Source organism: Hemiscyllium ocellatum, chromosome 14 (genome assembly GCF_020745735.1).
Source record: "Hemiscyllium ocellatum isolate sHemOce1 chromosome 14, sHemOce1.pat.X.cur, whole genome shotgun sequence".
Taxonomy (NCBI): Eukaryota; Metazoa; Chordata; class Chondrichthyes; order Orectolobiformes; family Hemiscylliidae; genus Hemiscyllium; species Hemiscyllium ocellatum.
Genome location: NC_083414.1, coordinates 86634269 through 86648551, shown reverse-complemented (window position 1 = coordinate 86648551; position 14283 = coordinate 86634269). Strand labels below are relative to the sequence as shown.

The window sequence follows — 14283 nt, the reverse complement described above, 5'->3', positions numbered from 1 at the left end:
CTGGGGAGCAATTGTTCCATAGAAAGGGCACTATAGACATGTGGAGACGGTTTAAGGAACAGTTGTTGCGACTGATGCATAAATATGTTCCTCTGAGATTGGCAAGAAGGGGTAAGATAAAGGAACCTTGGATGACGAGAGCGGAGGAGCTTCTCATCAAAATAAAGAAGGCCACTTACGTAAGGTGGAGGAAGCTAAGGTCTTGCTCAGCTCTAGAGGATTACAGGCAGGCGGGTAAGGAGCTCAAAAATGGTCTGAGGAGAGCCAGGAGGGAGCACGAGAAAGGCTTGGCAGGAAGGATTAGGGAGAATCCAAAGGCATTTTACACATATGTGAGGAATAAGAGAATGATCAAATAAGGAGGAGAACCGATCAGGGATAGCATAGGGAACTTGTGTGTAGAGTCTGAGGGGGTACGGGGAGCCCTAAATGGGTTTTTTGCTTCTGTCGTTACTAAAGAAAAGGACCTTGTAGTGAATGAAACCATTGAGGAGCAGGTAAACATGCTGGAACGGATAGAGATTGAGGAAGCTGATGTGCTGAAATTTTTGACGAATGTTAAGATTGACAAGTCACCAGGGCCAGACCAGATTTGTCCTCGGCTGCTTTAGGAAGAGAGAAATGTGACGGCTTCGCCGCTTGCGAAGATCTTTGCATCCTCGCTCTCCACTGGAGTCGTACCTGAGGACTGGAGGGAGGCAAATGTAATTCCTCTCTTCAACAAAGGAAATAGGGAAATCCCCAGCAATTACAGACCAGTCAGTCTCACGTCTGTCGTCTGCAGGGTGTTAGAAAGGATTCTGAGGGATAGGATATATGACCCTCTGGAAGAGCGTGGTTTGATTAAATGCAGTCAGCACGGCATTGTGAGGGGCAGGTCATGCCTCACAAATCTTATTGAGTTCTTTGAGGATGTTACTAGACAAGTTGATGAGGGTCGAGCGGTGGATGCCGTGTATCTGGACTTCAATAAGGCATTTGATAAGGTTCCCCATGGTAGGCTCATTCAGAAGGTCAGGAGGAATGGGATACAGGGAAATGTAACTGTCTGGATACAGAATTAGCCGGTCGACAGAAGACAGCGAGTGGTAGTGGAAGGAAAGTATTCTGCCTGGAAGTCAGTGGTGAGTGGTGGGCTCTGTCCTTGGGCCTCTACTGTTTTTTTTACTTTGATTAATGACTTGGATGAGGGGATTGAAGGATGGGTCAGCAAGTTTGCAGACAGCACAAAGGTTGGAGGTGTCGTTGACAGTGTAGAGGGGTGTTGTAGGCTGCAGCGGGACATTGACAGGATGCAGAAATGGGCTGAGAGGTGGCAGATGGTGTTCAACCTGGATAAATGTGAGGTGACGCATTTTGGAAAGTCGAATTTGAAAGCTGAGTACAGGATTAAGGCAGTGCGAAGGAACAGAGAGATCTTGGTGTGCAGGTACATAGATCCCTTAAAATGGCCACCCAGGTGGACAGGGTTGTGAAGAAAGCATTTCGTGTTTTGGCTTCCATTAACAGGGGGATTGAGTTTAAGAGCCGTGAGATATTGTTGCAGCTCTATAAAACTTTGGTTCGAACGCACTTGGAATACTGTGTCCAGTTCTGGTCACCCTATTATCGGAAAGATGTGGATGCTTTGGAGAGGGTTCAGAGGAGGTTTACCAGGATGCTGCCTGGAATAGGTGGCTTATCTAACGAAGAGAGGTTGACTGAGCTTGGACTTTTTTCATTGGAAAAAAGAAGAAAGAGAGGGGATCTAATTGAGTTATACAAGATAATGAGAGGCATAGATAGAGTCGATAGCCAGAGACTATATCACAGTGCAGAAATGACTAACACGAGGGATCATAGTTTTAAGCTGGTTGGAGGAAAGTCTAGAGGGGATGTCAGAGGCGGGTTCTTTACACAGAGTTGTGAGAGCATGGAATGCATTGCCAGCAGCAGTTGTGGAAGCGAAGTGGGAACATTTAAGAGACTGCTGGATATGTATATGGTCACAGACATTTGAGGGTCCGTACATTAGGTTTACCTTACATGAGGATCAATTGTCGGCACAACATCGTGGGCTGAAGGGCCTGTTCTGTGCTGTACTGTTCTATGTTCTATGATCTATGAAGTGTATCTGTACCTTGCGACCATCTGCACCCTGTACTGACAGATAGTGCTCCCTCAATACCTTAGGAACCATCCCCTCAGCTAGTTTATCCCCAGAGAACCTCGAGAAAACATCATACCCTCAACATCTCAGAAAGCAAACCTGTTGTCCTCTTGGACCGTGATCATTCCCAAACCTGTTCTCACTGCGATGACCCACAGCCTCCCCCCACGGCCCAGAACATTATTTGAGTCTCTGAATTGAGCATTCGGCCCATCAGGTTCACACTGACCCTCGTCAGAGCATCCTATTCTCCCCCCCCCACCGCATCCCCCTACCCCCCACCCCATCCCAGGAACCCTTCATTCCTCTGGCTAATCCACCTAGCCTGCACATCTTTGGACAGTGACACGGGGAGAATGTGCCAACTCCACACAGACAGTCGCCCGAGGCTGGAATCGAACCCGGGGGGTGGGGTGAGGCAACACTGAGCCCCCCTGACAATCCCACCATCTCCTCCCCGTCGATGACCGTTTGATGTGTATACCCGGGGAGTATCTAACTTGTCTAGTGTTTATTTAAGAAAGATTATAGATAAGGGCAATGTCTCCACCAGCTCAAGATGCTTGATCCCCCTCGAAAAAATATTTATATCAATTTCAAAAAGAGACTTTATTCACAAAAAAACTCTCCGTACAAACACAGTCACTAAAGTTCGGTTCTGTACAGTCTTTACAACATGTCTTTGCCATGACATATACACTCCCCTTGGCTGATTAACTGAAATGTTAGGTCTGAGCTGTTCCTTCTGAATTAACATCCCAAAGTTACATTGACAAGGATCTTTGTGAAGTGCCTGTGTTCTGTATCTGTTCTCCCATGTAGCCCGCCCTCCGAATACAACACCTTATAAAACTTTAAACCTGTTCGTCAACTTTCAGCAGAAGCAGCCTCAGGGCATTGAGCACAGACTGAATGACTCAGTGACGCTTGGATCAGGTCAGATCAAATTCTCAAGCAAACAGATGGCTGGGGATATTCAGTAGCAACGGTGAGGAGAGAGAGGAACAATTCACATTGCAAGGGACCCTTCCTCAAAACGGCCTGTTCTGAAGGAGCTTTCCCGCAGAAATCATTGGATTGAAAGGTAAACTCTGTCTGTCTCTTCCTCCCTCTCCCATCAGAGATGCTGCCGGACATGCTTAGCTTCTTCAGCAATCTCTGTATTGATGTTTCAGGTCTCCAGCGGGTCCGTACAGATTGGTTTTAGTGTTGAATTCTCCAGCTTGCTCTGTTCAAGGGATTGAACCCCCCCTGCTACAAAGTGGGGTCAGTTATCTCAGCTAACTGGTTCGTGATGCCAACACTGTTGGCTCAATCTCTATCATGTCTGAAATTACCATGAAGCCTCCAGACTCTCAACCTCGCCCCTCACCTGAGGTGTGTGACCCACCAGGCCTCTCTCTCTGACAGGACAGCAGCTCTCGGGTCCTCCTGGTCTACACTAACTTCCCAACTTTAAAAAGGTACTCCAGTAAGAGAGCTCTTTACATGGTTCAGGGCAAAATCCTGGAGCTCCCTCCCTAGCATCACTGTGGGACACCCAAGGACTGCAGAAAGGAGAGTAAAGCTCACCCCCACCTTCCAGGTAACTATTAGAGGGGGTGGGAATCACATGCAAGCCCCATTTGAAAATAAGTTTATTACAGGGTGACGGTGGATGGTCACTAAGACTGTTTCTGTACCTGTGCTGAAATCAGCACAACGATGAAGCAAAGGGTGTGTTGAAGATGACAATGATAGCCTTTCGTAGGTTGGTGTTTATTGGAGTTTGTATCGACAGTATGAATGTTTGAGCACTTATTCAAGGGCATGCAGGTAGCTGCCAGAGGAAGTGATGGGGGCTGGTACAATTGTGACATTAAAATGGATGAGTATGTGAATAGGAAGGGTTCAGAGGGATATCAGCCAAGTGCGAGCAAAGGGAATGAAATGAGATGAGAATATCTGGTTAGTATGGATGCGTTGGACAGGAGGGTCTGTTTCCAAGCTGTGCATCTCTGTGACTCTGTGCCTCTGAATAGTCTATTACAGAGAGTTTCAGACAGGGCTTGGTTTGTGTGTCTCTCTCATGCTTCCGCAGAATCTGTAAACCCTATGTCTCCACATTTCCACAAGACTCCATGAAATAGAAAAAAAGAGTGTCAGTGCTGAGGGAGTGCTGCACTGTCAGAGGGTCAGTGCTGAGGGAGTGCTGCACTGTCAGAGGGTCAACACTGAGGGGGTGCAGGACTGTCAGAGAGTCATTACTGAGGTAGTGCTGCACTGTCTGAGGGTCAGTACTGAGGGGGTGCAGCACTGTCAAAGGGTCAGTACTGAGGGAGTGCTGCACTATCGGAAGGTCAGTGCTGAGGGATTGCTGCACTGTCAGAGGGTCAGTACTGAGGGAGTGCTGCACTATCGAAGGGTCAGTGCTGAGGGAGTGCAGCATTATCAGAGGATCAGTGTGGACGGAGTGCAGCATTGTCAGAGGGTCAGTGGGGAGGGAGTGCAGCATTGTCAGAGTATCAGTGTGGAGTGAGTGTAGCATTGTCAGAGGATCAGTACTGAAGGAGAGCTGCACTGTCAGAGGGTCAGTACTGAGGGAGAGCTGCGCTGTCAGAGGGTCAGTACTGAGGGAGTGCCGCAGTGTCAGATGGTCAGTACTGAGGGAGTGCTGCACTGTCAGAGGGTCAGTACTGAGGGAGAGCTGCGCTGTCAGAGGGTCAGTACTGAGGGAGTGCCGCAGTGTCAGATGGTCAGTACTGAGGGAGTGCTGCACTTTCAGAGGGTCAGTACTGAGTGAGTGCTGCACTGTCGGATGGTCAGTGCTGAGGGAGTGAAGCCTTATCAGAGGATCAGTGTGGAGGGGGTGCAGCATTGTCAGAGGATCAGGGTGGAGGGAGTGCAGCATTGCCAGAGGGTCAGTGAGGAGGGAGTACAGCATTATCAGAGGGACATTGAGGAGGGAGTGCAGCACTGTCACAGGGTCAGTACTGAGGGAGTACCGCACTGTCAGAGGGTCAGTACTGAGGGAGTGCTGCACTGTCAGAGGGTGAGTACAGAGTGAGTGCTGCACTGTCAGATGGTCAGAAGGACAGTACTGAGGGACTGCAGCACTGTCGGAGGGTCAGGACTGATGGAGTGAAGCATTGTCAGAGGATCAGTACTGAGGGAGAGGTGCACTGTCAGAGGGTCAGTACTGAGGGAGCGCTGCAGTGTCGGAGGGTCAGTACTGAGGGAGTGCTGCACTATCGGAAGGTCAGTGCTGAGGGAGTGCTGCACTGTCAGAAGGTCAGTACTGAGGGAGTGCTGCACTATCGGAGGGTCAGTGCTGAGGGAGTGCAGCATTATCAGAGGATCAGTGTGGAGGGAGTGCAGCATTGTCAGAGGGTCAGTGTGGAGGGAGTGCAGCATTGTCAGGGGATCAGTGTGGAGGGAGTGCAGCATTGTCAGATGGTCAGTGTGGAGGGAGTGCAGCATTCTCAGAGGATCAGTACTGAGGGAGAGCTGCACTCTCAGAGGGTCAGTACTGAGGGAGTGCCGCAGTGTCAGATGGTCAGTACTGAGGGCGTGCTGCACTGTCAGAGGGTCAGTACTGAGGGAGTGCTGCACTGTCGGAGGGTCAGTGCTGAGGGAGTGCAGCCTTATCAGAGGATCAGTGTGGAGGGGGTGCAGCATTGTCAGAGGATCAGTGTGGAGGGAGTGCAGCATTGCCAGAGGGTCAGTGTGGAGGGAGTACAGCATTATCTGAGGGTCATTGAGGAGGGAGTGCAGCATTGTCAGAGGATCAGTACTAAGGGAGAGCTGCACTGTCACAGGGTCAGTACTGAGGGAGTGCCGCACTGTCAGAGAGTCAGTACTGAGGGAGTGCTGCACTGTCAGAGGGTCAGTACATAGTGAGTGCTGCACTGTCAGAAGGACAGTACTGAGGGAGTGCAGCACTGTCGGAGGGTCGGTACTGATGGAGTGAAGCATTGTCAGAGGATCAATACTGTGGGAGAGGTGCACTGTCGGAGGGTCAACACTGAGGGATTGCTGCACTGTCGGAGGGTCAACACTGACGGAATGCTGCACTGTCGCAGGGTCAGTACTGTGGGAGAGCTGCACTGTCAGAAGTTCAGTCCTGAGGGAGTGCTGCACAGTGAGAGGGTCAGTACTGAGGGAATGCTGCAATGTAAGAGGTTCAGTCCAGAGAGTGTGCTACACTCAGAGGTTCAGTATTGATGGAGTGCTGCATGGTCAGAGGGTATATAATGCGGGAGAGCTGCGCTGTCGGAGGGTCAGTATTGAGGGAGAGCTGCATTGTTGGAGGGTAAATACTGACGGAGAGCTGTGCTGGTAGGTGGTCAGTATTGGGGGAGAGCTGCACTGTCGGAGGGTCAGTACAGAGGGAGAGCTGCACTGTCATAGTGTCATTTCTGAGGGAGCGCTGCACTGTCAGAGGGTCAGTACTGAGGGTGTTCTGCACTGTCAGAGGTATTGTCTTGAGATTGGGCCACACTGTCGGAGAGCCAATACAGGGTCACTTCCACACTGTCAGATAGTGAGTACTGAGGGAGTGCATCACTATCAGAGGATCAGTGTGGAGGGAGTGCAGCATTCTCAGAGGGTCAGTGTGGAGGGTGTGCAGCATTGTCAGAGGGTCAGGGTGGGGGGAGTGCAGCATTGTGAGAGGGTCAGTGTGGAGGGAATGCAGCATTGTCAGAGGATCAGTGTGGAGGGAGTGCAGCATTGTCAGTTGGTCAGTGTGGAGGGAGTGCAGCATTGTCAGAGGGTCAGAGTGGAGGGAGTGCAGCATTGTCAGAGGGTCAGAGTGGAGGAGTGCAGCATTGTCAGAGGATCAGTCTGGAGGGAGTGCAGCATTGTCAGAGGGTCAGTGTGGGGAGAGTGCAGCATTGTCAGAGGTTCAGTGTGGAGGGAGTGCAGCATTATCAGAGGATCAGTGTGATGGGAGTGCCGTATTGTCAGACGATCAGTGTGGAGGGAGTGCAGCATTGTCAGAGGGTCAGTGTGCAGGGAGTGCAGCATTGTCAGAGGATCAGTACTGAGGGAGAGCTGCATTGTCAGAGGGTCAGTTCTGAGGGAGTGCTGCACTGTCAGAGGGTCAGTATTGAAGGATTGCAGCACTGTCAGAGGGTCAGTACTGAGGGACTGTTGCACTGTCAGAGGGTCAGTGCTAAGGGAGAGCTGCACTGGCGAAGGCTCAGTCCTGAGGGAATGCAGCACTGTCCGAAGGTCAGTGCTGAGGGAGTGCTGCACTGTCAAATGTTCAGTTCTGAGGGAGTGCAGCACTGTTGGAGGGTCTGTACTGAGCGAGTGCAGCATTATCAGACGATCAGTGTGGAGGGAGTGCAGCATTGTCAGAGGGTCAGTGTGGAGGGAGTGCAGCATTGTCAGGGGATCAGTGTGGAGGGAGTGCAGCATTGTCAGATGGTCAGTGTGGAGGGAGTGCAGCATTTTCAGAGGATCAGTACTGAGGGAGTGCTGCACTGTCAGAGGGTCAGAACTGTGGGAGTTCTGCGCTGTCAGATTGTCAGTACTGTGGGAGAGCTGCATTGTTGGAGGGTAAATACTGAGGGAGAGCTGCGCTGGTAGAGGGTCAGTACTGGGGGAGAGCTGCATTGTTGGAGGGTAAATACTGACGGAGAGCTGAGATGTTAGAGGGCCTGTACTGGGGAAGAGCTGCACCATCAGAGGGTCAGTACTGAGGTAGTGCCACATTGCCAGAGGGTCAGTACTGAGGGAGTGCTGCACTGTCAATGGGTCAGTACTGAGGGAGTGCTGCACTGGAGGAGGTATTGTCCTGAGATTGGGCCGCACTGTCGGAGAGTCAGTACATGGTCACTTCCACACTGTCAGAGAGTCTGTAGTGAGGGAGTGCATCACTATCAGATGATCAGTGTGGAGGGAGTGCAGCATTGTCAGAGGATCAGTGTGGGGGGAGTGCAGCATTGCCAGCGGGTCAGTGTGGAGGGAGTACAGCATTGTCAGAGGATTAGTACTGAGGGAGAGCTGCACTGTCACAGGGTCAGTACTGAGGGAGTGCCGCACTGTCAGAGGGTCAGTACTGAGAGAGTGCCGCACTGTCAGAGGGTCAGTACTGAGGGATTGCTGCACTGTCAGAAGGACAGTACTGAGGGAGTGCAGCACTGTCGGAGTGTCAGTACTGATGGAGTGAAGCATTGTCAGAGGCTCAGTACTGAGAGAGTGCTGCACTGTCGGAAGGTCAGTACTGAGGGAGTTCTGCACTATCGGAAGATCAGTGCTGAGGGAGTGCTGCACTGACAGAGGGTCAGTACTGAGGGAGTGCTGCACTATTGGAGGGTCAGTGCTGAGGGAGTGCAGCATTGTCAGAGGATCAGTGTGGAGGGAGTGCAGCTTTGTCAGATGGTCAGTGTGGAGGAAGTGCAGCATTCTCAGAGGATCAGTACTGAGGGAGACCTGCACTGTCAGAGGGTCAGTACTGAGGAAGTGCCGCAGTGTCAGATGGTCAGTACTGAGGGAGTGCTGCACTGTCAGAGGGTCAGTACAGAGGGAGTGCAGCACTGTCGGAGGGTCAGTGATGAGGGAGTGCAGCCTTATCAGAGGATCAGTGTGGAGGGGGTGCAGCATTGTCAGAGGATCTGTGTGAAGGGAGTGCAGAATTGCCAGAGGGTCAGTGTGGAGGGAGTACAGCATTATCAGAGGGTCATTGAGATGGGAGTGCAGCATTGTCAGAGTATCAGCACTGAGGGAGAGCTGCACTGTCACAGGGTCAGTACTGAGGGAGTGCCACCCTGTCAGAGGGTCAGTACTGAGGGAGTGCTGCACGGTCAGAGGGTCAGTACAGAGTGAGTGCTGCACTGTCAGAAGGACAGTACTGAGGGAGTGCAGCACTGTTGGTGGGTCAGTACTGAGAGAGTGCTGCACTGTCGGAGGGTCAGTACTGAGAGAGTGCTGCACTGTCGGAGGGTCAACACTGAGGGAGTGCTGCTCTGTCGCAGGGTCAGTACTGTGGGAGAGCTGCACTGACAGAGGTTCAGTACGGAGGGAGTACTGCACTGTGAAATGGTCAGTATTGAGGGAATGCTGCAATGTAAGAGGTTCAGTCCAGAGAGTGTGCTACACTCAGAGGTTCAGTACTGATGGAGTGCTGCACGGTCAGAGGGTATATACTGCGGGAGAGCTGCACTGTCGGAGGGTCAGTACTGAGGGGGAGCTGCATTGTTGGAGGGTAAATACTGAGGGAGAGCTGTGCTGGTAGGTGGTCAGTACTGGGGGAGAGCTGCACTGTCGGAGGGTCAGTTCTGAGGGAGCGCTGCACTGTCAGAGGTATTGTCCTGAGATTGGGCCACACTGTCGGAGAGCCAATACAGGGTCACTTCCACAGTGTCAGACAGTGAGTACAGAGGGAGTGCATCACTATCAGAGGATCCATGTGGAGGGAGTGCAGCATTCTCAGAGGGTCAGTGTGGAGTGAGTGCTGCACTGTCAATGGGTCACTACTGAGGGAGTGCTGCACTGTAAGTAGTATTGTCCTGAGATTGGGGCACACTGTCGGAGAGTCAGTACATGGTCACTTCCACACTGTCAGAGAGTCAGTAGTGAGGGAGTGCATCACTATCAGATGATCAGTGTGGAGGGAGTGCAGCATTGTCAGAGGATCAGTGTGGAGGGAGTGCAGCATTGCCAGAGGGTCAGTGTGGAGGGAGTACAGCATTATCAGAGGGACATTGAGGAGGGAGTGCAGCATTGTCAGAGGATCAGTACTGAGGGAGAGCTGCACTGTCACAGGGTCAGTACTGAGGGAGTGCCGCACTGTCAGAGGGTCAGTACTGAGGGAGTGCTGAACTGTCAGAGGGTCAGTACAGAGTGAGTGCTGCACTGTCAGAAGGACAGTACTGAGGGAGTGCAGCACTGTCGGAGGGTCAGTACTGATGGAGTGAAGCATTGTCAGAGGATCAGTGTGGAGGGAGTGCAGCATTGCCAGAGGATCAGTGTGGAGGGAGTGCAGCATTGCCAGAGGGTCAGTGTGGAGGGAGCACAGCATTATCAGAGGGACATTGAGGAGGGAGTGCAGCATTGTCAGAGGATCAGTACTGAGGGAGTGCCGCACTGTCAGAGGGTCAGTACTGAGGGAGTGCTGCACTGTCAGAAGGACAGTACTGAGGGAGTGCAGCACTGTCGGAGGGTCAGTACTGATGTAGTGAAGCATTGTCAGAGGATCAGTACTGAGGGAAAGGTGCAGTCAGAGGGTCAGTACTGAGGGAGTGCTGCACTGTCGGAGGGTCAGTACTGAGAGAGTGCTGCACGATCGGAAGGTCAGTGCTGAGGGAGTGCTGCACTGTCAGAGTGTCAGTACAGAGGGAGTGCTGCACTATCGGAGGGTCAGTGCTGAGGGAGCGCAGCCTTATCAGAGGATCAGTGTGGAGGTGGCGCAGCATTGCCAGAGGGTCAGTGTGGAGGGAGTACAGCATTATCAGAGGTCCAGTACTGAGGGAGAGCTGCACTGTCAGATGGTCAGTAATGAGGGAGTGCTGCACTGTCGGAGGGTCAGTGCTGAGGGAGCGCAGCCTTATCAGAGGATCATTGTGGAGGAAGTGCAGCATTATCAGAGGGTCATTGAGGAGGGAGTGCAGCATTGTCAGAGGATCAGTGCTGAGGGAGAGCTGCACTGTCACAGGGACAGTACTGAGGGAGTGCTGCACTGTCAGAGTGTCAGTACAGAGTGAGTGCTGCACTGTCAGAAGGACAGTACTGAGGCAGTGCCGCACTGTCGGAGGGTCAGTAATGATGGAGTGAAGCATTGTCAGACGATCAGTACTGTGGGAGAGGTGCACTGTCAGAGGGTCAGTACTGAGGGAGTGCTGCACTGTCGGAAGGTCAACACTGAGGGAGTGCTGCACTGTCGCAGGGTCAGTACTGTGGGAGAGCTGCACTGTCAGAGGTTCAGTACTGAGGGAGTGCTGCACTGTCGGTGGGTCAGTACTGAGGGAGTGCTGCACTGTCGCAGGGTCAGTACTGAGGGAGTGCTGCACTGTCGGTGGGTCAGTACTGAGGGAGTCCTGCACTGTCAGAGGGTCAGTACTGTGGGAGAGCTGCACTGTCAGAGGTTCAGTACGGAGGGAGTGCTGCACAGTGAGAGGGTCAGTATTGAGGGAATGCTGCAATGTAAGAGGTTCAGTCCAGAGAGTGTGCGAGACTCAGAGGTTCAGTACTGATGGAGTGCTGCACGGTCAGAGGATATATACTGCGGGAGAGCTGCACTGTCGGAGGGTCAGTACTGAGGGAGAGCTGCATTGTTGGAGGGTAAATACTGAGGGAGAGCTGTGCTGGTAGGTGGTCAGTACTGGGGGAGAGCTGCACTGTCATAGTGTCAGTACTGAGGGAGTGCTGCACTGTCAGAGCGTCAGTACTGAGGGAGTTCTGCACTGTCAGAGGTATTGTCCTGAGATTGGACCACACTGTCGGAGAGCCAGTAGAGGGTCACTTCCACACTGTCAGACAGTGAGTACTGAGGGAGTGCATCACTATCAGAGGATCAGTGTGGAGGGAGTGCAGCATTCTCAGAGGGTCAGTGTGGAGGGTGTGCAGCATTGTCAGAGGGTCAGTGTGGGGGGAGTGCAGCATTGTGAGAGGGTCAGTGTGGAGGGAATGCAGCATTGTTAGAGGATCAGTGTGGAGGGAGTGCAGCATTGTCAGGGGGTCAGTGTGGAGGGAGTGCAGCATTGTCAGAGGGTCAGTGTGGAGGGAGTGCAGCATTGTCAGAGTGTCAGTGTGGGGGGAGAGCAGCATTGTCAGAGTGTCAGTGTGGGGGGAGTGCAGCATTGTCAGAGGATCAGTGTGGAGGGAGTGCAGCATTGTCACAGGATCAGTCTGGGGGGAGTGCAGCATTGTCAGAGGATCAGTGTGGAGGGAGTGCAGCATTATCAGAGGATCAGTGTGCTGGGAGTGCAGCCCTGTCAGGGGGTCTGTGTGTAGGGATGGCAGCATTGTCAGAGGGTCAGTGTGGAGGGAGTGCAGCATTGTCAGATGGTCAGTGTGGGGGGAGTGCAGCATTATGAGAGAGTCAGTGTGGAGGGAATGCAGCATTGTCAGAGGATCAGTATGGAGGGAGTACAGCATTGTCAGAGGGTCAGTGTGGAGGGAGTGCAGCATTGTCAGGTGATCAGTGCGGGGGGAGTGCAGCATCGTCAGAAGGTCAGTGTGGAGGGATTGCAGCATTGTAAGGGGATCAGTACTGAGGGAGAGCTGCATTGTCAGAGGGTAAGTTCTGAGGGAGTGCAGCACTGTCAGAGCGTCAGTACTGAGGGAGTGCTGCACTGTCAAAGGTTCAGTTCTGAGGGAGTGCAGCACTGTTGGAGGGTCAGTACTGAGGGAGTGCAGCATTGTCAGAGGGTGAGTGTGGAGGGAGTGCAGCATTTTCAGAGGATCAGTACTGAGGGAGAGCTGCACTGTCAGAGGGTCAGTACTGCGGGAGAGCTGCACTGGCGAAGGCTCAGTACTGAGGGAGTGCAGCACTATCTGAAGGTCAGTGCTGAGGGAGTGCTGCACTGTCAAAGGTTCAGTTCTGAGGTAGTGCAGCACTGTTGGAGGGTCAGTACTGAGCGAGTGCAGCATTGTCAGAGGGTGAGTGTGGAGGGAGTGCAGCATTTTCAGAGGATCTGTACTGAGGGAGATCTGCACTGTCAGAGGGTCAGAACTGAGGGAGTGCTGCGCTGTCAGATTGTCAGTACTGTGGGAGAGCTGCACTGTCAGAAGGTCAGCACTGAGGGAGTGCAGCACTGTGAGATGGTCAGTATTGAGGGAATGCTGCAGTGTAAAAGGGTCCATCCAGAGAAACTGCTACACTCAGAGGTTCAGTACTGATGGAGTTCTGCACTGTCAGAGGGTCTGTACTGCAGGAGAGCTGCACTGTCGGATGGTCAGTACTGAGGGAGATCTGCATTGTTGGAGGGAAAATACTGAGGGAGAGCTGCGCTGGTAGAGGGTCAGTACTGGGGGTGAGCTGTACCATCAGAGGGTCAGTACTGAGGTAGTGCCTCATTGCCAGAGGGTCAGTCCTGAGGGAGTGCTGCACTGTCAATGGGTCAGTACTGAGGGAGTGCTGCACTGTAAGAGGTATTGTCCTGAGATTGGGCCACACTGCCGGAGAGTCAGTACATGGTCACTTCCACACTGTCAGACAGTCAGTAGTGAGGGAGTACATCACTCTCAGATGATCAGTGTGGAGGGAGTGCAGCATTGTCAGAGGATCAGTGTCGGGGGAGTGCAGCATTGCCAGAGGGTCAGTGTGGAGGGAGTACAGCATTATCAGAGGGTCATTGAGGAGGGAGTGCAGCATTGTCAGAGGATCAGTTCTGAGGGAGAGCTGCACTGTCACAGGGTCAGTACTGAGAGAGTGCCGCACTGTCAGAGGGTCAGTACTGAGGGAGTGCTGCACTGTCAGAGGGTCAGTACAGAGTGAGTGCTGCACTGTCAGAAGGACAGTACTGAGGGAGTGCAGCACTGTCGGAGGGTCAGGACTGATGGAATGAAGCATTGTCAGAGGATCAGTACTGAGGGAGAGGTGTACTGTCAGAGGGTCAGCACTGAGGGAGTGCTGCACTGTCGGAGGGTCAGTACTGAGGGAGTGCTGCACTATCGGAAGGACACTGCTGAGTGAGTGCTGCACTGTCAGCGGGTCAGTACTGAGGGAGTGCTGCACTATCGGAGGGTCAGTGCTGAGGGAGTGCAGCCTTATCAGAGGATCAATGTGGAGAGGGTGCAGCATTGTCAGAGGATCAGTGTGGAGGGAGTGCAGCATTGCCAGAGGGTCAGTGTGGAGGGAGTACAGCATTATCAGAGGGTCATTGAGGAGGGAGTGCAGCATTGTCAGAGGATCAGTACTGAGGGAGAGCTGCACTGTCACAGGGTCAGTACTGAGGGAGTGCCGCCCTGTCAGAGGGTCAGTACTGAGGGAGTGCTGCACTGTCAGAGGGTCAGTACAGATTGAGTGCTGCACTCTCAGAAGGACAGTACTGAGGGAGTGCAGCACTGTCGGAGGGTCAGTACTGAGGGAGTGCTGCACAGTCGGAGGGTCAACACTGAGGGAGTGCTGCACTGTCGCAGGGTCAGTACTGTGGGAGAGCTGCACTGTCAGAGGTTCAGTACTGAGGGAGTGCTGCACTGTCAGA

At 52.8% G+C, this 14283-nt stretch overlaps 1 long non-coding RNA gene across 2 annotated transcripts in view; it reads left to right on the top strand.

Moving 5' to 3' along the window:
• The first annotated feature begins 3037 nt into the window (after positions 1-3037).
• The window catches only part of LOC132822189 (uncharacterized), a 141984-nt gene continuing 130738 nt past the window's right edge, over positions 3038-14283 (top strand). For both annotated transcript variants that reach the window (XR_009645416.1, XR_009645415.1), the window contains exon 1: positions 3038-3233. This is a non-coding gene — a long non-coding RNA (uncharacterized LOC132822189). The remainder of the gene's footprint in view (positions 3234-14283) is intronic.